Here is a 16917-nt window from a genome sequence, read left to right as displayed (position 1 = left end):
ATTTTTCAGTTTTTGATTTGTTAAAAAAGTTTGAAATATCCAATAAATGTCGTTCCACTTCATGATTGTGTCCCACTTGTTGTTGATTCTTCACAAAAAAAATACAGTTTTATATCTTTATGTTTGAAGCCTGAAATGTGGCAAAAGGTCGCAAAGTTCAAGGGGGCCGAATACTTTCGCAAGGCACTGTATTTCTAATACACAAAGAATCTTTTTGGAAAAACTGAGCATCTGCTATCTAACTGAGAGTATCCTCATTGAAAACATCAGAAGTTCTTCAAAGGTAAATGATTTTATTTGAAGGCTTTTATGTTTTTGTTGAAATGTTGCGTGCTGGATGCTAATGCTAACGCTAAATGCTAACGCTAAATGCTAACGCTAAATGCTAACGCTAGCTAGCTACTTTTACACAAATGATTGTTTTCCTATGGTTGAGAAGCATATTTTGAAAATCTGAGATGACAGTGTTGTTTACAAAAGGCTAAGCTTGAGAGATGGCATATTTATTTCATTTCATTTGCGATTTTCATGAATAGTTAACGTTGTGTTATGCTAATTTACACAATCCACAATCCTGGATACAGGGGTTTTTTCATAGCTAAACGTGACGCAGAAAACGGAGCGATTTGTCCTAAACAAATAATCTTTCAGGAAAAACTGAACATTTGCTATCTGAGAGTCTCCTCATTGAAAACATCTGAAGTTCTTCAAAGGTAAATGATTTTATTTGAATGCTTTTCTGTTTTTTTGTGTAAATGTTGCCAGCTGAATGCTAATGCTAAATGCTACGTTAGCCATCAATACTGTTACACAAATGCTTGTTTTGCAATGGTTGAGAAGCATATTTTGAAAATCTGAGATGACAGTGTTGTTAACAAAAGGCTAAGCTTGAGAGCTAGCATATTTATTTCATTTCATTTGCGATTTTCATGAATAGTTAACGTTGCGTTATGGTAATGAGCTTGAGTCTGTATTCACGATCCCGGATCCGGGATGGGGAGATCAGAAAGGTTAACATTAGATTGTCTCTAAGCTTTACAGGAATGTGGTTCTGAATGTAGACCGCAACACCGCCCCTGCTGGCATTACTGTCTTTTCGGTAGATGTTATAACCATGTATTGCTACCACTGTATCATTAAAGGTATTATCTAAGTGAGTTTCAGAGTTTCCTATGAATGTTTTATTTTTTAAAACTTTTTATTGAATATCCGAAACATACAGCATACTTGCAGTGAAGCCGCTCAACAACTACATCATACCAGTCATCCAATAGACTCCCATTCAGAGCGACACACAGAAGCATCCATGGTCAATGTCCTGCTCAAGGGCACGTTGACAGATCTCCCACCAGGCCAAAATACGTGAACCCGAACCCTCCAAGATTCCCGCAAAGTTCCCCAAAAGTTTCATATGAATGTTACACTCACTCTGGTTCATAATTTGGATGGACTCCATCATTCCTGTAAAGTATTTTCTGTTTCCAGAAGGTGTCAAAGTTATCTATAAAAGTGATTCCAGCAGAACTACTGTAATCTTTTAGACAGATGCCAGTAGTCTGCAGAATCTTTCACACCCGCTGCCCAACTATCGTACTGGATCTGAAATGATTGGCCATTTTTGGAGTCTTTTAATGCTAAAATCAGTGCTAAACAAATCCATTTTCAGATGTTCCGAGCTAGCCCTGCTAATGTCGTTTGACCCCACATGGACTACGCCAGTGTCAGCCCCTGGCATTTGCCGTAGAACAGTCAGAAGCAGCCTTGTGATGTCCTGTGCTTGTGCTTGTCACGTTCGTTGAATGGAGGAGACCAAGGCGCAGCGTGAGATGAATACATCTTCTTATTTAATGAAATGAAGAACACATAAATAAACATACAAAACGACCGTGAAGCTATATATGATAAGTGCAAGCAGAGGCAACTAACACATAGACAATAACCCACGAAATACCCAAGGAATATGACTGCCTAAATATGGTTCCCAATCAGAGACAACAATAAACAGCTGCCTCTAATTGAGAACCAATCTAGGCAACCATAGACATACATAACACCTAGACTAGTGAACACCCATAGACATACAAAACCCCTAGACAAGGGAAAACACATACATCACCCATGTCACACCCTGACCTAACAAAATATTAATAAAACAAATAATACTAAGGTCAGGACGTGACAGTGCTCCTGGGTAGCACAGGGTTTTTGCATTGGGAACCATGATGTTTCTCACCATAGACCTGCCGATGATGACAGCTGGTGATGTTGAATGGGCCGGTCTCTCAGGCGGTCTGATAAAGGTGGGAACTCTGAGGATCTGAACCTGAGGTAGAAATTACCAGAGAGGAAGACGCAGGTACCTCCGGATCCAATGTCGAATGGGAAGAAGGCGCCGGAACCTCTGGATCCAGGGCAGCAAAGCCGGTTCTGGTCTGTGTCAGTTCCGGGCTTAACATCTTCAAGGAGACCCCCGGTCCCAGAGGAAGCTTTCTTCGACTTCCACGGCGAGTGACGTATCTACATGGCTGGTTGGTTGGTTCGAGAACAGCTCCGTTCTCCAGGGAAGGGTGAGACCCATTCGGGGATGGATCCATGCTGAGCACCGGCCAGTCGACTGTCGGGAGTCCAGCTATTGGGGTGGAAGATAAATAAAAAGTAGGCTGGCGTGGATTCCTCAGTAGCTTGTATAGGTTTGCTACGTGCTCTGCGTCTCACTAATTTGGACACAAAATCAGACCAAAGGTCAGATTTCCACCGGTCTAATGTCCATTGCTTGTGTTTCTTGGCCCAAGCAACTCTCTTCTTCTTATTGGTGTCCATTAGTAGTGGTTTCTTTGCAGCAATTCGACCACGAAGGCCTGCTTCACTCAGTCTTCCCTGAACAGTTGATGTTGAGATTTGTCTGTTACTTGAAATCTGTGAATCATTTACTTGGGCTACAATTTCTGAGACTCCTGTGTGAACTTGCCTTAAGCATGCTGCAAGGAGGCATGAGGACTGCTGATGTGGCCAGGGCAATAAATTGAAATGTCCGTACTGTGAGACACCTAAGACAGTGCAACAGGGAAACAAGACGGACAGCTGTTTGTACTCGCAGTGGCAGACCACGTGTAACAACACCTGTACATTCAAAATTCACGCCTACGGGACAGGTACAGGATGGCAACAACAACTGCGAGAGTTACACCAGGAATTCACAATCCATTCATCAGTGCTCAGACTGTCCGCAATAGGCTAAGAGAGGCTGGACTGAGGGCTTGTAGGCCTGTTGTAAGCAGGTCCTCACCAGACATCACCGGCAACAACGTCGCCTATGGGCACAAACCCACCGTTGCTGAAACAGACAGGACTGGCAAAAAGTGCTCTTTACTGAGGAGTCGCTGTTTTGCCTCACCAGGGGTGATGGTCAGAGTAGCGTTTATCGTCGAAGGAATGAGTGTTACACCGAGGCCTGTACCCTGGAGCTGGATCGATTTGTAGGTGGAGGGTTCGTCAAGGTCTGGGGCGGTGTGTCACAGCATCATCGGACTGAGCGTGTTGTCATTGCAGGCAATCTCAACGCTGTGCGTTACAGGGAAAACATCTTCCTCCCTCATGTGGTACCCTTCCTGCAGACTCATCCTGACATGACCCTCCAGCAGGACAATGCCACCAGCCATACTGCTCGTTCTGTGTGCGATTTCTCGCAAGACAGGAATGTCAGTGTTCTGCCATGGCCAGCGAAGAGCCCAGATCTCAATCCCATTGAGCACGTCTGGGACCTGTTAGAGCGGAGGGTGAGGGCTAGGGCCATTCCCCCCACAAATTTTTTGCAGGTGCCTTGGTGGAAGAGTGGGGTAACATCTCACAGCACGGAACTGGCAAATCTGGTGCAGTCCATGAGGAGGAGATGCACTGCAGTACTTAATGCAGCTGGTGGCCACACCAGATACTGACTGTTACATTTGACCCCCCCCCCCCCCTTTGTTCAGGAACACATTATTCCATTTCTGTTAGTCAGTGGAAGTTGTTCAGTTTATGTCTCAGAAGTAAAATGTTATGTTCATACAAATATTTACAGATGTTATGTTTGCTGAAAATAAATGCAGCTGACAGTGAGGACATTTCTTTTTTTGTTGAGTTTACAATGTAGACATTTTTACTGAATATTGTATGGGTTTGATGTGAGTATCTTTTTCTCCCAACTGCAGTCCCTGGTTGTAATGTTAGGAAGCAGCTCTGGCTGGATAGGAGGGAAGAGAAGGGAAGGGGGACAAGATGGATGGGGCTCGTGTGGTTAGCTTTGGGGGGAATGAAGTCAGCGTCTAGCCCACACAAGAGCTCTTCTAAGTCCATGTGCTCATAGCCCTGCTCTGAGACCAGCCTAAATCCAAGGAAGATGCTTTCATCTGGGTATTCTGTGCAAAAGAAAGAGAAAAGATCCCTGAGTGTGATCCAACCTGAATCGTTTTTGGATGTACAGCTCAGGAAATATTGACTCGGCCCCTACTCTTTGACATCACCACTTCTGGTCACCCACACCTTTAAATCCTTGTAAGGTGAGTGTTGTAAGTTGATGATGGTTATATTGGGCCAAAAAAGTTGAATCATTCATTTCCAGTACTTCACCTCTCTGTGCCAGCCAGCAGTTATTGCTCAGCATCTGGGAAGTCTTGTCCCTGCAGACAGGTAAAGGGTGAGACGGGTAGCAGGGTGGAAAGTGATGCTCTCTTACATGGATATGGGTGGGTAGATGACTGAGGTGGGGGGTTGGTGGGAACATGGTGGGTGGTTTTTAAGCCAAGTTGGGGGGCCCCTCTCAACAGTGGAATATGATGTCATCGGCTACATATTCAATAAACGCAGACAGATGAAGTGGTAATATAGGCCAATAAAAGGTAGATGCTGAAACTCATTAATAAGTAACTCTCATGTTGGAAGGGAACATTGTCCCAAGGAAACTAAAATAAAAAATATTTACCAGTACTACACAGGGGGTATGTTTGATTGAGACTTCCAATGAAAGCTTATCTGTTGCAGCTCTACTGTTTTTATCCAAAGTTTTTCCCAAAGTTAGCTTGTTAGATTATTATTAACAAGGATGAATGAGAAGACAATAGGCTATGTTACACAATAATTTATGTTTAATGTATCACACAAATACCATAGCAAATTTGAAATATTTTTTATAAAAAAATGTTTAAAAAAATGTACTTTGTTTTTATTGTAGGAACACAAAGAAAGTACAAATAAGGTCAAATAAAAAATTAAACAATTAAAAAGATCTGGCAATTACAGTGCACTTCATACCTTCATGATCATATCATCATATTTTTACATTGACATCTTTGAATTAGTCCTTTTCCAAGTACGAAACCCATTTTTCCCAGTATTCTTGACCTCTCTCCTGTTGAGTTCTTAGAGCAAAGGTCCTACATGTGGTGTATTTCTTCTACAATGTCTATCCATTGTGTCACTGTGGGAGGGTCTTTTTGTAGCCATTTCCTAGTGATAGCCTTTTTACTGGCTGCCAGTAGGACCTTCAAGAGGTACTTTTCTCTATTGTGTAAGTTATCAGGTATTTCACCCATGTACAAAGAAATGAATGTTTGTTCTATGTCAAATCCCATTATTTTTCCAATGTTAGATCTTATTTCTCCCCAGGAAGTTTCGATTGCGGGGCAAGTCCAAAAGATATGAGAGTGGTCCGCCCTCAATTGACCGCATTCTCTCCAACAAGGGTGTAGTGAGCCCGTCTGTTTTGATTTCAGTTTAGGTGTTATGAAGAAACATATAACATTCTTCCAACAGAATTCTCTCCATGACCTTGAGTTGGTGGCGCTATGTTGAGTCCCTAATAGGTTCAACCGTGTTTCATCAGTTATTTCAATGTTAAGTTCCTCCTCCCATTTATTTTTAATATAGTTTGTAGAATGTTTCTTTGAGGCTTGAATACCCAAGTAGAGATTTGAAATAGTATTTTTGTTACTCCCCAAGTTGTACGCGTTAGTGAATACTTGGATTAATTTTGGAGGTGCTCGGGGGTCAGTCACTTTTATCTCCCTTAAGAAACAGTGTCGAAATTGTAGGTATTTGTAAAAATCTTGTTTATCCAAGCCATGTTTTTTACTTAGGTCCTGGAAGTTATCTAGGTTCCCATTCCTTATAATTGTACTGAATGATGTGATGCCTTTCTGCGTCCATTGTTTAAACCTGCTGTCCCGAGTTGCAGGGATGAAGCTGGGGTCGTATGTGGGCCAACTCAGCAGTTTGATCTCTCTGTCTAAATTATTTTGCTTAACTACCCTAAACCATGTTTTCAGAGAGAAATTAATCCACTGATTTTGTCTATTGTATATTTCTTTTACCATCTCCTTATTTCCCAGTACTGACTGTATGGGTATCTCTGTCAGAGTAGTCTCAATGTCTTTCCATTTGGATTTGGATTCTGAATTGCACCAACACACCAGGGGTCTCAATTGGGCTGACACATAATAACCTTTTAGGTTTGGTAAGGCCATACCCCCACAGTTTTTTGGTAACTGTAATGTTGTATATCTAGTTCTTGGTCTCTTACTGTTCCAGATTAACCTTGATATCCGTTTATCCCATTCCCTAAACTGTTTAGGCGGGATTTCTATGGGCAGTGATTGGAACAAATACAGTAACCTTGGCAGGATGTTAATTTTGATTGTTTCAATTCTACTACTAAGATCTAAGGGAAGTGAATTCCACCTGTCTAGGTCATCATATATTTTCTTGTTAATGTGATCGTAATTCATGCAATAAAGCTTGGGTGTATCTTTTGGTAGATATACTCCAATATATTTAATGGGTGAAGAGGTCCAGGTGAAGATATACCTACTCTTCAGCTCTTCCTGTGGGGTATAATTATATACTAGGGCTTGGGTCTTGTGTACGTTAAGCACATACCCTGAATATGTTCCAAATGTTTGTAAAACATCCATCAATCTAGGTACACTTGAGCCTGGGTCTCTAAGGAATAACAGAACGTCATCAGCATACATGCATATCTTATGTTCACTGCATCTTATTGTTATTCCCTCTAATGTTGTGTCCTGTCTTCTTGCCTGTCCTAATGGTTCTAGGTACAAGGAGAAGAGCGTGAGTGAAAGATTACAGCCTTGTCTTGCCCCTTGCTCTAATTTTATCGTTCGTGTCAAATGTCCATTTATCTTTATTCTAGCGGTTGGACATGAATATAGTGTTTTGATGCACTGTATCACTTCTTTGTTGAAACCAAGTCTTTCCATAACTTGGAATAGGTAATCCCATCCCACTGAATCAAATGCTTTTTCTGCGTCTAGACTGATTAATATTGCACTTGTCTTATTCTGAGTAATGTGGTCCATGACATGTAGTGTTCTCCTTATATTGTCCTGTGTCTGCCTATTTTGTATGAAACCAGTTTGATATCCGTTGATCAATTCTGGGATTATGTTCTCCATTCTTTTGGCTATTATTGATGCATATAGTTTATAATATGTGTTAAGAATTGTGGTCTATATGAACTGCATTCTTATCTTTACCATCTTTTGGGATTACTGATATGATGGCTTCTCTCCATGACGGTGGGAGACCCCCCTCCCTCAGAGTCCAGTTAAAACAGGCCTTAAGTAGAGGTACTAATTGTTCTCTGAAGGTCTTGAACCATTTTGAAGGGAAGCCAGCAGTGCCTGGAGACTTGTTGGGTTTTTGCTGAGATATTGCTTTATACATTTCATCGGTGGATATTTCTGAAGTTAGTCTATCATTTTGCTCTGTCCCAATTGAGGGGAGATCGAGTGAGTTCAAAAAGTGCCCTATTGTCTGTGCATCTGCCTTCTCTGGTTGCTTGTACAGATCTTTGTAATATGATTCAAACGCATTCTGTATTTCATCTAATTTGCATGTGATCTTTTTTGTTTTGGTGTCTTTTATTTTGAAAATGGTATTCTGTGCTTGTTGTTTCCTGAGTCTCCATGCTAGTAATTTGGTTGCCTTTGAGCCTGCTTCATAATATCGTTGTTTCAGGAACCTAAGCTTTTTCTCTACTTCTTCTCTATAAATCTGGTCATTCCTGTTTTACCTTTTTAATCTCTCATAATATAAGAGTTGTGTTGACTATGAGATCGTTCTAAGTTTCTTAGGGTTTCCTGTAATTTCAGCAGTTTCTGTGCTTTAATCTTTTTCTTGAGAGATGATTTGGCTATGATCTTCCCTCTAATAACCGCCTTAGCTGCATCCCACAATATAGCAGGAGATACTTCCCCATTATCATTATTCTCCAGGTAGATGTTCAATTCTGACGTTATTGATTCCTTGAATGCTGGATCATTCAGCATGCTTGTATTAAGTCTCCATATAGTATTTCTTGGTTTGCTATCAAGGTGCAGAGTAAGGTAAACTCCATTATGATCTGATCGCTCTGCCCGATCCTACAATCCTTAAGCCAGTGTCTATCTGCACTGTACATAAAAAAGTAGTCTAACCTGGAGTATTCAGTGTGGTGGGCTGAGTAAAAAGTATATTCCTTATCGGTCTTGTGGGTGTCACGCCATACATCGAGCAGTCCTAGATCCTGCAGTTTCATATTTACCTTTTTGGCAACTAGGCTCATTTTCCTATTTTGGTTTGTGCTGTCCAATTTTGAGTTTAGAATTGTGTTAAAGTCCCCTCCACAGATAAGAGTGCCAGTGGTTTCTGTGGCAATTAAATCAAACACCTTCCTGTAGAAGACCATGTCACTCCCTGGGGGTGCGTATGCATTAAATCATGTAACTTCCTTGTTATCCAGTTTACATTTAACAAGTATAAATCTACCCTCCTTGTCTTTTATTTCTGACATAAACTCAAAATTAACAGAATTTGGGATCAAGATTGCAACTCCCCTTCTACCCATTTTGTAAGAAGATAAAAAGGTGTTCCTATATCCCATTTTCTTGAGTTTCTCGTGTTCAGGTGTGGATAAGTGAGTTTCCTGCCAGAATAGTATGTCACGCCCTCCCGTTTCATCTTTGCTATTACCTTGCTTCTCTTGATGGCACTCACATGTCAGAGGACTGTCTCTTGCCTCTGGGGTTTGAGGGGATGAGCCTGTCCGCAGGATGGGCCCCTCGCTCAGATATGAAAATGCGTGACGTAGTCACCAGAAGCCTGAACATTTGAAATCTGTGCGTGCGTGTCTGCAATTTATGGGTGCACATTGGATGGTGTGATGACATTCAAGGTTTTCACATTGACTCAGTAGGAGGATTGTTTTTTGTAGCTGCCATAGTGACCAGCAAACCTTACCATCTCATCCTTTATGCCTAATTGGCGGGCCAGTGGAAATGGTCTGGGTAAGAACATGCATATGTTAACCAACATATTCACTAATGTCTTAGTAACTGGGCAGTGGGAAATTAATGTGTCATCTGGAAATATATGGCTTCATAAATTTGTCTTCACGGGTGAGCGTAACGTTGACAAAAAACTTGCAAACAAATCTTGTTAATGGTTCTAAAAACATGTTTCCAACAGCTTTGTATTTATTCACCCTCGTTAGAGTCTCAGAGCATATTGTACTTTAAGGGGTTGGACAGGAATTATGAAGTGGCTAAGCTGTTGACTGATTAATTGAATACGGAAGAACATTGGAAATGACTTAAGATTTCCACTTGCACACCATTGACATTAATGTCGAGACTCACGGCAAACAACATTGCATTACCCAGTTTTCTAAAGCAGATGCCACACCCCTAGAATGTATACTGTATAGTGGTCATCCCCTAACTGCATTACATACAGTATCCTCAATGTGTTTTGTAACAGTACTGCTGGGCGATGTCACACCCTGACCATAGTTTGCTTTGTATGTTTCTATGTTTTGTTTGGTCAGGGTGTGATCTGAGTGGGCATTCTATGTTACATGTCTAGTTTGTCTATTTCTATGCTTGGCCTGATATGGTTCTCAATCAGAGGCAGGTGTTAGTCATTGTCTCTGATTGGGAACCATATTTAGGTAGCCTGTTTGGTGTTGGGTTTTGTGGGTGATTGTTCCTGTCTCTATGTTTGCACCAGATAGGGCTGTTTTGGTTTTTCACATTTCTTGTTTTGTTAGTCTATTCATGTATAGCTTCTTTATTAAAGAACCATGAATAACAACCACGCTGCGTTTTGGTCCGCCTCTCCTTCAACTCAAGAAAACCGTTACAGGCGATCTATCTAAAGGGTTTCTCATTCTGTGGCTAAAATGCCTCCCCTCCACTGAAGTCCTCTAGCACATAATGTCATCATGGTTGAGAGAGTATTACTCAATCTGCCCAGACAATGAAGGCCAAAGACTGATGTGGTATTATGATGGTCTGAAGCAGATGACATTACTCATGCTGCTATTTTTGACGTTTCCAATGACAGAATGTACAGTACCAGTCAAGAGTTTGTGCACACCTACTCATTCAAGGGTTCTTCTTTATTTTGACTATTTTCTACATTGTAGAATAATAGTGAAGACATCAAACTATGAAATAGCGCATATGAAATCATGTAGTAACCAAAAAAGTGTTAAACAAATCAAAACATATTTTATATTTGAGATTCTTCAAAGTAGCCACCCTTTGCCTTGGTGACAGCTTTGCACACTCTTGAAATTCTCTCAACCAGCTTCATTAGGAATGCTTTTCCAACAGTCTTGAAGGAGTTCTCACATATGCTGAGCACTTGATGGCTGCTTTTCCTTCACTCTGTAGTCCAACTCAACCCAAACCATGTCAATTGGGTTGAGTTCGGGTGATTATGGAGGCCAGGTCATCTGATGCAGCACTCTATCACTCTCCTTCTTGGTCAAATAGCCCTTACACAGCCTGGAGGTGTGTTGGGTCATAGTCCTGTTGAAAAACAAATGATAGTCCCATTAAGAATAAACCAGATGGGATGGCGTTCTTTCTCCTAGTCAATAATAAGTTCCCTTTCAGTCAGTCAACTTCGGTACAGCATACTACAGGGAGTCGCACTCTCGCAACTTCAGTTGAAGGATCTACAATCACACAGGACAATGAAATCCACACCTCGCTGGAAGCCCCACCTTCAACAGCTGATAAGGCCGGGATTCATTCCTTCAATTAGTCCGCACTTCACTTCTGTGTGAACAGGAACAATTTGCGCTACTAAAATAAACAATTGGAAAACGTCTCACATTGCGCCAACTAAACTGTCCCCTAATGGTAGAGCGTGCTCACCCCCTGGACATCGTGTGCTGAAATCTGTGCTTGATCTCATAAGTGTTCTAATCATAAACAATTAGTTATTCTTAATTGTTTTGGTTCAATGAGTAAGATGGCTAAGAAAATGACCTAGACGACGATGCCCCCAGTCATGTGGTTATATCATTTCTATGGAAGATAGTCCCAATCTTTGTGTAGTTTGTCTCAGCTTGGAGCCCTCTCAGCTTGGAGCCCCATCTGCTCAAACCATATATTGTGCGCATTGCCACGTACCGCTAACAAACTTCATGAAAAGATGTGTAACATTCTTGAAGAATCTTGGAATTACTGATGGCGACTTCCTTTTCCCAGATGCCGGTACCTTGGCTTGGTCTGAGGTGCAGGAAACGGAGATGGATTGGGTGGAATAACAGATGACAAGATGGTGCCGAAAACCATGGTTGACGTTTTACCATCTCCCAACCAATTGTGCAATTTTGTAATTTTTTTGCATTTTGTGTAACTTATTTTTTAACTTATTTTGTATATAATGTTGCTGCTACCATCTCTTATGACCGAAAATAACTTCTAGACAGAAAAGCGAATACTCACCGCGGACTGGAAGAAACTTTTTCCTTTAACAAGTCTGACGAGAAGGATATCCTGCTTTCACTGGAACAGGCCCAGATCCACACCTTTTACGCGAAGAAAAGACGCAGGAAAAAGGGACGCAGATCGGGGATCTTTCTGAGAATCCGGAGGCGAGCGAGTAAACTCCCAATGCCTTCCATTCTTCTTGCTAATGTGCAATCGTTAGAAAATAAAATGTATCACCTAATATTAAGATTGTCCTACCAACAGGAAATTAAAAACTGCAACATCCTATGTTTCACCGAGGCGTGGCTGAATGAAGAAACAGACAATATAGAGCTGGTGAGATGTTCCATGCCCCGGCAGAATAGAGATGCTACCTCTGGTAAGACGAGGGGTGGGGGTGTGTGTCTTTTTGTCAATAACAGCTGGTGCGTGATGTCTAATATTAAAGAAGTCTCGAAGTATTGCTCTCCTGAGGTAGAGTACCTTATGATAAGCTGTCAACCGCAATATCTACCAAGAGAGTTCTCATCTGTATTATTCATAGCCATCTCTTTACCACCACAAAGCGAAGCTGGCACTAAGACACCTCTCAACCAACTCTATAAGGCCATAAGCAAAGAAGAAAATGCTCACCCAGAAGCGGCACTCCTAGTGGCCGAGGACATTAATGCACGCAAACTTAAATCAGTTTTACCAAAATTTTAACCAGAAAGTCACATGTGCAACCAGGGGAAAAAAAACCTAGACCACCTTTACTCCACACACAGAGATGCATACAAAGCTCTCCCCCGACCCCCTTTTGGCAAATCTGACCATAATTCTATCCTCCTGATTCCTGCTTACAAGCAAAAACTAAAGCAGGAAGTACCAGTGACTCGCTCAATACGGAAGTGGTCAGATGACGCGGATGCTACACTACAGGACTGTTTTGCTAGCACAGACTGAAATATGTAATCCGATGGTATTGAGGAATAGTCATCGGCTTCATCAATAAGTGCATCAATGACAGCATCCACACAGTGACTGTACATACATTTCCCAACCAGAAGCCATGGATTACAGGCAACATCCGCATCGAGTTAAAGAATAGAGCTGCCACTTTGAAGGAGCGGGAGACTAATCCGGAAGCTTATAGGAAATTCCGCTATGCCCTCAGACGAACCATCAAACAAGCCATGCATCAATACAGGATTAAGATTGAATCCTATTACACCTACTCTGACACTCGTAAGATGTGGCAGGGATTGAAAACTATTACAGACTACAAAGGGAAACCCAGACGAGAGCTGCCCAGTGACGCGAGCCTACCAGCTAAATGCCTTTTATTCTCGCTTCGAGGCAAGCAACCCCGTAGCATGCACGAGAGAGGACCAGCTGTTCTGGATGTGTGATAATGCTCTCGGTAGCCGATGTAAACAAAACCTTTAAACAGGTCAACATTCACAAAGCCAGACAGATTACAATGACCTCTGTTACTTGGCGTTTCATGGTGTTCACAGGGTAAGAGTGACAAGTTGGGTCACTGTCCACAAGGGGTGGCCACATAGGTGGCTCATTACTGGGATTCATTGCTGATTCTTGCCTGTAGCTCACTAGTCCACCAATCACCCCAGGAACATGGGAAATGACATAGGAAAGAAGGGACCTGAAAAAGAAAACAGATGCCAAATCACAAAGGCTAAAACAGAAATTGGAGAAGCAGTACAGAAAAATCAACACACAAGTCAAAAGGCTAGTAAAAGAGACAAAAGGGCTTAACTGGAGGATATCGCAAGTGCTCCTGAAAAAGCAGCAGCAAGCAACCAGCAAGGAACAGTATATAAAATCACTAACCTAAGCTGTGGCAGAAAATTCAAGTCAAATACTCAATTCAAAAGCAAGCAAGGCAATCTCTTGACTACAGAAAATGAACAGGAAGCAAGATGGACAGAACACTTGTGTATCCAATTAACACACCTGAAGCTGCTCCGGGAAGATCTATACATAAACACCGACCCACCACCCAAATAAGAAATAATCACTACCCTCAAGTCACTAAAGAATGGGAAAGCTCCAGGTACTGATAACCTCAATGCAGAGCTGTTCAAAATCGATCCAATATTAGCTGCAAACATCCTTCTTCCACTCTTCACTGACACCTGGATGAAGGGCAAGATACCTTTAGATTGGACCAAAAGGTTCATCATACGCTACCGTTACCGGTACGCTACCGTTCAAAAGTTTTTGGGTCAATTAGAAATGTCCTTGTTTTTGAAAGAAAAGCAAATTTTTGGTCCATTAAAATAACATCAAATTGATCCGAAATACAGTGTAGACATTGTTAATGTTGTAAATGACTATTGTAGCTGGAAACGGCAGCTACATAGGCATACAGAGGTCCATTATCAGCAACCATCACTCCTGTGTTCCCTTGTGTTAGCTAATCCAAGTTTATCATTTTAAAAGGCTAATTGATCATTAGAAACCCCTTTTGCAATTATGTTAGCACAGCTGAAAACTGTTGTGCTAATTAAAGAAGCAATACAACCGGCCTTCTTTAGACTAGTTGAGCATCTGTAGCATTAGCGTTTGTGGGTTAGATTACAGGCTCAAAATGGCCAGAAACAAAGCACTTTCTTCTGAAACTTGTCAGTCTATTCTTGTTCTGAGAAATGAAGACTATTCAATGCGAGAAATTTCCAAGAAACTGAAGATCTCGTACAACGCTGTGTACTACTCCCTTTACAGAACAACGCAAACCCTCAAGAACATCAAAGAACGTCAACTTTATTGACTTTCAGAAGGCTTTTGACAGCATTCACCGCAAAAGCCCACGGAAGATCTTAAGAATTTATGGAATCCCCACCCATGTTGTTAACATCATAAAACATTTGTACAGCAACAACGTGAGCAAAACAAAGGAGCTGATTGTGGACTACAGGAAAAGGCGGGCCAAACACACCCCCATTCACATTGACGGGGATGTAGTGGAGCGGGTCTAGAGTTTCAAGCTCCTTGGTGTCCACATCACCAACAAACTATTATGGTCCAAACACACCAAGACAGTTGTGAAGAGGGCACGACAACACCTTTCCCCCCTCAGGAGACTGAAAAGATTTGGCATGGGTCTCCAGATCCTCTAAAAGTTCTACAGCTGCACCATCGAGAGCATCCTGACAAGTTGCATCACCGCCTGGTATGGCAACTGCTTGGCATCCGACCATTAGGCACTACAGAAGGTAGTGCATATGGCCCAGTACATCACTGGGGCCAAGCTTCCTGCCATCCAGGACCTATATACTAGGCGCTGTCAGATGGGGTACCAGCCAAAAAATTGTCAAAGACTCCAGGCACCCAAGTCATAGACTGTTCTCTCTGCTATCGCACGGCAAGAGTTACCGGAGCGCCAAGTCTAGGTCCAAAAGGCTCCTACCCCCAAGCCATAAGACTGCTGAACAATTAATCATATGACCACCCAGACTATTTACATTGACACCCCCCCTCACCCTTTGTTTTTACACTGCTGCTAGTCGCTGTCTGTTTATTATCTATGAATAGTCACTTTACCCCTACCTACATGTGCAAATTACCTCGACTAACCTGTATTCCCTCACCTTGACTCGGTACCCACTGTATATAGCCTAGTTATTGTTATTTTATTGTGTTACTTTTTATAAAAACATTTACTTTTGTTTATTTAGTTAATATTTTCTTATCTCTATTTCTTTAACTGCATTGGGCTTGTAAGTAAGCATTTCACGGTAAGATCTACACTTGTTGTATTCGGCGCATGTGACAAATACAATTTGATTTGATTTGATTGCCATGCACAATGGGAATGAGCAACATGAGCTTTGATGTGAAGTCTGGAGTTTGTCAGCTTTACTCTTCAACCTGGCAATAGACTGGGTCATGCAGCGAACAACAGAAGATCAGGCAAGAGGAATACGATGACCTGGCTCTTTTATCCCACACACACCAACATCTGCAAGGTAAATGCCATACTCAAGAGACGCTGCTGGAGCTGGATTGGACGCTTCCCGAGAAAGAGTACAAACTCTATCCCAAGAATAGCTGTCCACTGGACTCCAGAGGGCAGACGAAAAGGCCCAACACAACATGGCGGAGAACAATCAAGACCGAGCTTCAACAACATCAGCAGAGCTGGGGCACGGTGGAAAAGATGGCCAGAGACAGACAGAAATGGAGTGCCTTTGTTGCTGCCCCATGCGCCAGCCGGCGCGATGGGATGAGTAAGTGAGTCTCTCTGTATGTGAGTTCTATTAAAAGTTTATTCAGACACAAGGTTGTCAAGAGTTGTGGAATTGGAAGAAGAACCAATCTCTACCAGTCCACCAGTCCCGCCCCTTCAGATGGCACTTAACAGGAGTCTCGTTGTCTGCTGCAACCAATGACACTGCCACTGTGCAGTGTTGCTCTGGATCATGTGAAAAGTGACGCTGGAGTACAGGCTGTAATTTGTTGTGTCCCCCACGCTTCTGCAGGGTCATCACATCGACAGTTCCCGAGGCCCCAGTGCCAGTTTGGAGGGAGGAAATATCCTCTCGTATCCAGAAGAAGGCAATCCTAGTGGTTCCTATGTCAAAGATCTGGGACTGCTGGTACAGCCGGTATTCCTGGTTATGAAAAGGTACAGGACTTTGCTTCCCATTCTAGACCTACGTGCTCTCAGCAAGCACCTTAGCGTTTACAAACTCAGAATGCTCATGAGCCACCAGCTATTACAGCGATTGGCTGGTCGAGGCGGTCTCGAGGGGGCAAGCAGTGATACACACATCCATGCTACTGACCCGTATTCAGTCTCTAGGCTTCATAAGAAACCAGAAAAAGAGCTGTCTGACTCCATCTCAGCTCATTGCGTTTCTGGGTCTGGAGCTCGGTTCACTCTCATATCCAGCCAAATCTCAGCTGGGTCACAGTGTGTTTTTCAACAGTGCCTATGCCTACTGGGGATGATGGCTTCTGTGATGGAAGTCATTCCTGTGGGGCTATTGTTGATATGGCCCTTCCGGCACTGAGTGCTAGCCACTCACCCGGATGCATCTCGCTTCAGGTGTCCCTATTGTCAAGGGGCTCCCATGGGCTGAGTTGGTGGCGTGCATCAACAGATGGGGAGAGACTCTGTCTCTCTCCCTCCTAACCTTGGCTCGCTACTTAT

The 16917-nt window shown here is 42.5% G+C and overlaps 1 long non-coding RNA gene across 2 annotated transcripts in view; it reads left to right on the top strand.

Annotated features, from left to right (window-relative positions):
- The first annotated feature begins 207 nt into the window (after positions 1-207).
- The window catches only part of LOC149979634 (uncharacterized), a 237291-nt gene continuing 220581 nt past the window's right edge, over positions 208-16917 (top strand). For both annotated transcript variants that reach the window (XR_016484569.1, XR_016484570.1), the window contains exons 1-2: positions 208-283; positions 652-713. This is a non-coding gene — a long non-coding RNA (uncharacterized LOC149979634). The remainder of the gene's footprint in view (positions 284-651; positions 714-16917) is intronic.

This window comes from Oncorhynchus mykiss, chromosome 11 (assembly GCF_057628025.1).
Source record: "Oncorhynchus mykiss isolate SJ-2025 chromosome 11, ASM5762802v1, whole genome shotgun sequence".
Lineage (NCBI taxonomy): Eukaryota > Metazoa > Chordata > Actinopteri > Salmoniformes > Salmonidae > Oncorhynchus > Oncorhynchus mykiss.
The sequence above is the reverse complement of the archived record's forward strand: the minus strand, read 5'-3'. Positions and strand labels throughout refer to the sequence as shown.